The sequence below is a fragment of the Gekko japonicus genome, unplaced genomic scaffold (genome assembly GCF_001447785.1).
Source record: "Gekko japonicus isolate JY-2015 unplaced genomic scaffold, Gekko_japonicus_V1.1 scaffold506, whole genome shotgun sequence".
Lineage (NCBI taxonomy): Eukaryota > Metazoa > Chordata > Lepidosauria > Squamata > Gekkonidae > Gekko > Gekko japonicus.
Window position 1 is genome coordinate 1,135,352 of NW_015175372.1, and position 6,980 is coordinate 1,142,331.

The 6,980-nt window shown below is 43.2% G+C and overlaps 1 protein-coding gene across 1 annotated transcript in view; it reads left to right on the plus strand.

The window, feature by feature from the left end:
* Window positions 1-6,980, plus strand: part of DAAM2 (dishevelled associated activator of morphogenesis 2) — a gene marked incomplete at its 3' end in the record, with an annotated part of 220,508 nt that overhangs the window by 126,196 nt on the left and 87,332 nt on the right. The window lies entirely within an intron of this gene.

Below are 6,980 nucleotides of genomic sequence, written 5' to 3' on the forward strand. Positions count from 1 at the left end.
TATATACCAGGCATGAGAGAGAGAGAGAGAGTCTCCTGTGTTTAACACCAAAAATGTTTTATTCCAGGGAGAAACTTAACAGCATTCCTTATTAGTGAAAGGGAGCAAGTGTACAGCAGCACCTTAATGACTAACAAAATTAGTGGCAGGGCATGAGTTTTCATGAATCACTACTCACTTCTTCAGATACAGCTGGAATGTGAGTCTATCTGTCATATCTTGGAGAGTGAAATGATTTCAGACCCCAAATGACAATAGCAGACGATTCAGTCCAGCAGTTTGCATTGTCTTTTTTTTTTTGGCCTCCCGGAGGGGATTTTTTATTGCTTTTTTAATTGGACTACAAACTACAAAGAAATAAGGGAAGGGAACTACAATTAAGGAGAAAGTAAAGATACCCACTACTAACTAAAATCCCAAGAGAAGGCGATCATTAAAACAGCTTAAGTACAAAATTATTCCTTAAATCGCTGATATCTTTTGAACTTAGTCAGACATGCTAAAATATCTTTTAACACTTAAATTTAACTGTTAGAAACACCAGAGCATCCCATTATTAAAAACCATATTTTCAAAGGCACAATTCAGAGTCCTTCAGCCTTCATTTTTTCTTTTCTTGTCTTTTCCTCAGTTTATATGGACTTTTAGGGGCAGCCGCCCCTTTTTCAGAAAGAGAGTCCTCTCCAGAAGACCCCGAGTCCAGCTCGCCACTGGACTTACTGTCCTTCTCCTTTTTATCCACCTCCTCTGGCTCACCCAACTGGATTCTCAAAAAGTCCCGTGCTTTGGAAACAGAGTCAATCTTTTCTTTTTTATCCTGAAGTTTGAAGGTTACGCCCTCTGGATATAACCACCTATAGCTAATTGCATTTGTTTGAAGAAAAAGAATTAAATCTTTATATTTCTTTCTCCTTTGTCTTATTTCAAATGGAATGTCTTTCAGAATCCTGATGGTACTATCCCCAATTTTCAAGGGTGTCCCCGCCATCGCTCTCAGGATAGAATCCCTGACGTGCCTCTTCGAGAATCTCATTACTATTTCCCCAGGCAGATTATTCTTCTTTATGTATACGGAATAGGACCTGTAGGCCACATCCATTTCGCTCATACGATACTCCGCCTTCAAATCTGTCACTGGAGCTAATGCATCGCTCATCACTTGCTTCAGATTCTCGCCTTTGAATTCTGGGACACCTTGGAATCGAAGGACCAAGTTTGCCTTTTCCATTTGTAGCTGTAGAAGTTGTTCTTCTGTAGAAATTTGCTTCTTTTCTAATCTTTGCACCTTTTTCTTCACCTTTTGGATACTGGCGTCAACTTCTTTCACTTTCTCAGCTGTTTGCTCCGTGATTTTAAGAGTCTCATTAAATTGAAGCTGCTGAGTAGTGATGCTTTGGTTTATCATTGACAGTTGTTCCTTGAGATTAGTCATCTGGTCCAGCAGGGGGCACAGGGATTCTGCCAACGTTTTAGCCAACTCGGTGGTTGCTTCCGGACGAGGGCCTCCCATCTGCTTTTGCTTTTAAAAGTTTTTCTTTCTCAGTCCTCTTCCCCGCCATCTTTATGGATTGTTTACTTTCCGAACATTTGCTAAAGTCTCTGAATATACGCTCATACGCACCTTGGTAAGTCTCTCTCAACAGATTTCAGCGTTTTTGCTTCCACTCCCCCCTTGGGTCTCGCATTTAAATTCGTGCGCTTGGGGGGGGGGCCTCCCCCGCTCGCTTTCTTTCCTAGTCCTTGGGGTGGGAGCTTTCTTTTTAAAATGTCAATTACGCTCTAATCCGACTCACAGTTCATAATCGGTCTTGTGACCTCACTGTAACTCCGTTTAAACTGCTCGATCTCCAGCGCTTGTCCTGGTCAGCGTCACTAGTTCCATACGGACACACAGCAGGAGGGCCGTCAGGACGGAGAAGCGCCTTGATTCCCCAGCATCGCGCTGGCGAAGAAGCCATCTCTCAAAAGTCCCATGGCTAGGAGCCTTTAAACCAGGCTCCGGGGGTGGGGTAGCAAGACGTCGCCCCCCCTCCTTTCTGCTGGTGCGCAGATTTCATCCCTGGGAGGTCCGGGAGATGAGTCTGCTCAGCGTGTCGCCATAAATCGGAAGTCCAGTTTGCATTGTCTTGAGCTTCATGATCAGTTGCAATTCAGCAGTCTCTCTTTCTAATCTCCCTTTGAAATTTCTTTGTAAGAGAACTGTTACTCTTACGTCAGCAGCTGAATGCCCTGGATTCCTGGAAAGTTAAAATGTTCTCCCACTGGTTCTTGAATGTTGTGGTTTCTAATAGTAGTACAAAGAATAAGAGTCCAGTAGCACCTTCTAGTAGACTAACAAAATTGTGGTAGGGTATGTGCTTTTATGAGTCACTGCGCACTTCTTCAGACTTATTTCCATTTATTCTTTACATCCTCTTGGACTGAATCCTCCTGTACCAAACTGAGACCTAGGTTTCCTGTCTCATTACCAATGCTGATATTTCCACGCCTCGGTTTATCACACCAATGCTGATTTCTCCACCCATCCACAAATCACACCTAATCCAATCACGCCTGCTATTGCCATTTGGCGTCTGAAATTATCTTTGTAAAGTTTTTATCTCCGGTACCTCGTGTTACATTTTATGGCACATGTGGTCTGGCCGGACAAAGGGACATTTATGTCAGATCTGGCCCTCATAACAAATAAGTTCGACACATCCGCTCTAGATTATTTGGATTGCTTTGGTACCAAAGCCTAGCTTGCTGTGTGACCTTTGGCAAGTCTGTCTGTCTGTCTGTCTCTCTGTCTGTCTCTGTCTCTCTCTCTCTCTCTCAATGCAAGCAACAAAATAAACTCTACCTATGTTCTTTGGAGCATGTGTAGAGACCCTACAGGTCTTTCTACACATTCAGGACCCCTGCTTTTTCAGCTCGTTATCATGTAAGTTATAGCATGAACATTGCTTTCCCAGTTCTGTTTGTCCTCCTCATCCTGAAGTAAGTTTGTCGTACGTGCAAAGTAAGAGGGGACAAATATTTTCCTGGTGAACTCTACATGAGTTTGTCAATGTATTCTTGGTGATGTTATGGAACTCCTTCTGAGGATTCCACTAATGTTGCTGACACTGCACTGGAGAATATCCATTCTCTGATAAAAGTCTGAAATGTTAACCCTTTCCTGGAGAACAACAGAAAGGATGAGAGTTCTGTTTTTTATCTTGCATTCTCTAACTTTCTCAGCTCAACTCACAGTTTCCATTATGTAATGCTGGCTCATTTGTTTATTTTAAGAATAGAGGTCATTGAGGGTCAATCCCTTGAAATTATATATTTATTTTTAAATCTGAAGAATTTCTTTTTATACCATGGGAAAGGCAGAAAATATTTGTAGTTTCTGTGTTCTTCCTTTTGAAAAAAACCTCAGTGCTACAGATGTCTGAAAGATTTCAGTCACTGGAATAATTTCTTTTAGCAGTTTGGGTCAGGTTTCTAAATATATAGTTCCAAGCTATGAACACAGTCGGTCAGCATGATTTGATAAGCCTTCATGAAATAATAATTTCAACTTGTGTAAATAAATTTGTGCTTGTTTATAGTACTGTAAGTGGTCAATCCCATTCCACTCATGGTAACATTTGAAGGAAGCTAACCATACCGTCAGAGTGACAGCAGTTACTTCCTACACTAGAGTTGCTGGCACCTATAGGATGTAGCCGTGTTGTTGGCTCCACCCACACAATCTGTTTCCTTCAGGTGTTACTAGGAGTAGCACAGGAGCAAACACACTAAGGTAGAATCCATTAATGAGCATAATATAAGAATGATCCAAATATTGTAATCATTTGAAGTTATAGTTACAGAGCAAAAAGGCTATGACTACAATACGTCCATTTAAATTAACTTAATTAATATTCTCTGGCACAAAATATGATCCAGGGTCATTGTTTCTTACTGCCAAGCTATCACTGCAAATGAACTGCCCTTAAAGTCCTTGTATTTTTGGTATTAAAGGCTTTATGTTTTATCCTTAAAGGCAGTGGCAAGTTGATGCCTGAGACAGCATCTGTATGGTTGATCTCTAGTGTATTCTCTGGGAGTTCCAGGAAATCTGTTGGATTATGTGACCGCACAAATCAAAATGATGGGAAGGCCAAATTTGGGGATTAACTATTTGGGCTTCCAAGCTTGTTATCTGTTCTGAGCCAGTACTAGATAAAGCAAGGTGAATTTTCATATGCTCTGAGCAGCAAGCCAGGTGACTAGGCCACTAGCGGAGTTGTAAAAGGATATGCCAAGGAGCAATAATGGAAGATCACATGGAAAATGCTTTTCACAGTTAAAATGTGCTAGGACCAGAGCACATATAAGCATTTAAGTAGTAGAACGTGCAGAAAAACATGGGTGTTATGTTCCCGGTGTCATAAAGAGTATGTAAATGAGGCTGTAGGACTGAGTGTGGAGTTGAGGAGTGATGTTAATGGCAAGAGACAGCAAACAAGGGAAGAATAAAATTAGAGGTTCTGGTTGTATACATATTGAATTGGAGGTGTTGGCAAATCATCGGGATTGAAACTTTAGAGAGGCAATTGAAGATGTGGGATTAGATGGAGGGGGAAATATTGATGTCATCAAAGCAGAGGTGGTTCTGGAAGCTAGAGAAGTTATTTCCTTGGAAAATGTAGCAGGAGAGAGACATGGATCAGATCAAGAACATCATTTGGAGGTTGTTGGCAGAGAAAGTGGTAGTTTGACAGGACATGTCACTGTCAGAGAAAGTAATTGAAGTAAATTTCCAGTACATGTCATATATACTTGTCATGATTGCTGGCGTGCTATCTGACCAAGATTAAGCATTTTAAAGAACTGGGCCATGCGATCATTTGATGCATCTGTTACTAGACTGAAGCACTTCAGACTGTGGGTTTGGGATCAAATGCTTTAATGCCCCTCTGCATTAAAAGTATTTGCAAATTCAACACTAGTTCTTTATGGGGAAGGGTTCTAGAACAACTTTCTCTGTAACAAACTAGAATGTTAGTTTGCAACCCAGTTTCCCCTTTATTGCCTCCCTTAAATGTGCATGGATTGTCTGCCTAAAAGATACTAATGTAAACCACTATACTAGTGCAAATTAAGTTGCAAGAATGATAAGGAAGTCCATATTAGTCTGCCCTTTACCCAGGCCCGTAGCTAACAACTTTTTGCTCAGGGGGCCCACGTTTTTCTCAGGGGGCCCAACACCAATGTTCCCTCTAAGCTGTGGAGTTTTGTGAGCAAAACTTCTACTTTGTGAGCTACTGCCATTAAAGTTGTGAGAGAGCAATTTGGCTGCCGCATACATTAGTTTGCTCTGGAGCCATCCTTCCTGAGCTAAGACAAATATCTGCGAGCTGGAGGTTAAATATCTAGCTCACATTAACTTAGCTTAGAGGAAACACTGCCCACCACCATATGTTTGTGTGGTACTGCCATGACATGCTCATACTTCTAAATAATAACTAAATAATAAATACAAGTGGTTTATTCCCCTCCCCACAACAGACACCCTGTGAGGTAGGTGGGGCTGAGAGAGCTCTCTCGAGAACTGCTCTTTCAAGGACAGCTGTGCCAGAACTATGGCTTGCCCAAGGTCATCCTGCAGGTGCAAGTGGAGGAGTGGGGAATCAAACCTGGTTCTCCCAGATTAGAGTCCGTGCACTTAACCACTACACCAAACTGGCTCTCAAACTAATCAAAGTCCCTTCTGGCCTTTTATTATATCAATTTTCACCATTCGCACAAGAACAAAAATATTTGGTGGGGGGAGAAAGTTGCCTCACTGGCAAATGTAGTTACTGATCACCAGTACACAGGTTTAATAAGCACAGCACACTGATTTTGAAGTGTAAAGTTCTAATAGGGATGGCCATTTGAAAATACAATTATAAACTAAGGGGTTGTAAAGAAGAAGAAGAGGAAGAGGTCTCGCTCTTTCTCACACACATACACACACAGAACCAACCCAGCATTTTAAGACAGCCTCCAGTCCCAACAGCAGCCCTACCTCAGTCACAGTGCTCAATCTGTGCATACCAGGCCTTTGCTTTCCCTATACCTCTTACATTTCACAGCTTTCCAACCTCACTGCTTATGGTTTTTCTATACTCAGGGATACACCTGCTGACAACCCTTTGGGGACTCTAATCTGGGAGTCTAATTTGGGAGAACTGGGTTTGAGTCCCCACTCCTTCACATGCAGCTGCTGGTATGACCTTGGCTCAGTCACAAGTTCTCTCAGAGCTGTTCTCTCATGAGCAGTTTTTGAAAAAGCTCTCTCAGCCCCACCCACCTCCCAGGGTGTCTGTTGTAGGGAAGGGAAGGGAAGGGAAAGGAGATGGTAAGCCACTCTGAGACTCCTTCGGGTAGTGAAGGGTAGGTAGGGTATAAATCCAATCTCTTCTTCATACATCAAATGATGTGGGCTCTCACCTACAAGCAAGCCATTTGAAGGCTTTTCAGGCACCCCAGAGACTTAGTGCCATGTCCATTCATTGTTCTCCACACCACTAATATCACGCATGCCCTCCAGATCAAGGCAAAAGAAGTGGTCTGCCATTGCCTGCCACTGCCTGCCTCTGCATAGTGACCCTGGACTTCCTTAGTGGTCTCCCATCCAAGATCGGGATAGTGACTAGTTTTGTAGGGACGGGGAGAGAAGAATCTCGGAGCGGTGGCTCCTCTTCCACCTGAGAAACACACTCCCGTCCCAGGAGCACTGGGAAAAGTTTGGGGAGGAGGCAGGAAATTCACCAGGGAGGGGGAGGCAGGCGGGGGGGGAGTGCACCGAGAGCAAGGAGGGTGGGGAAAGAAAGTGAATGAGGGGATTTCTGCCCGAGCCACAAGCAAAGAGGAGCAGAGGTGGTGAAGGAGGCGGCAGTGGCTGTAGCGGAGGGGCGATTGGAGTGTGTGTGTGCCTGCGTTGCTGTTTCTCTCCTGTACTGTGTGGAGCTGCTTAGAGA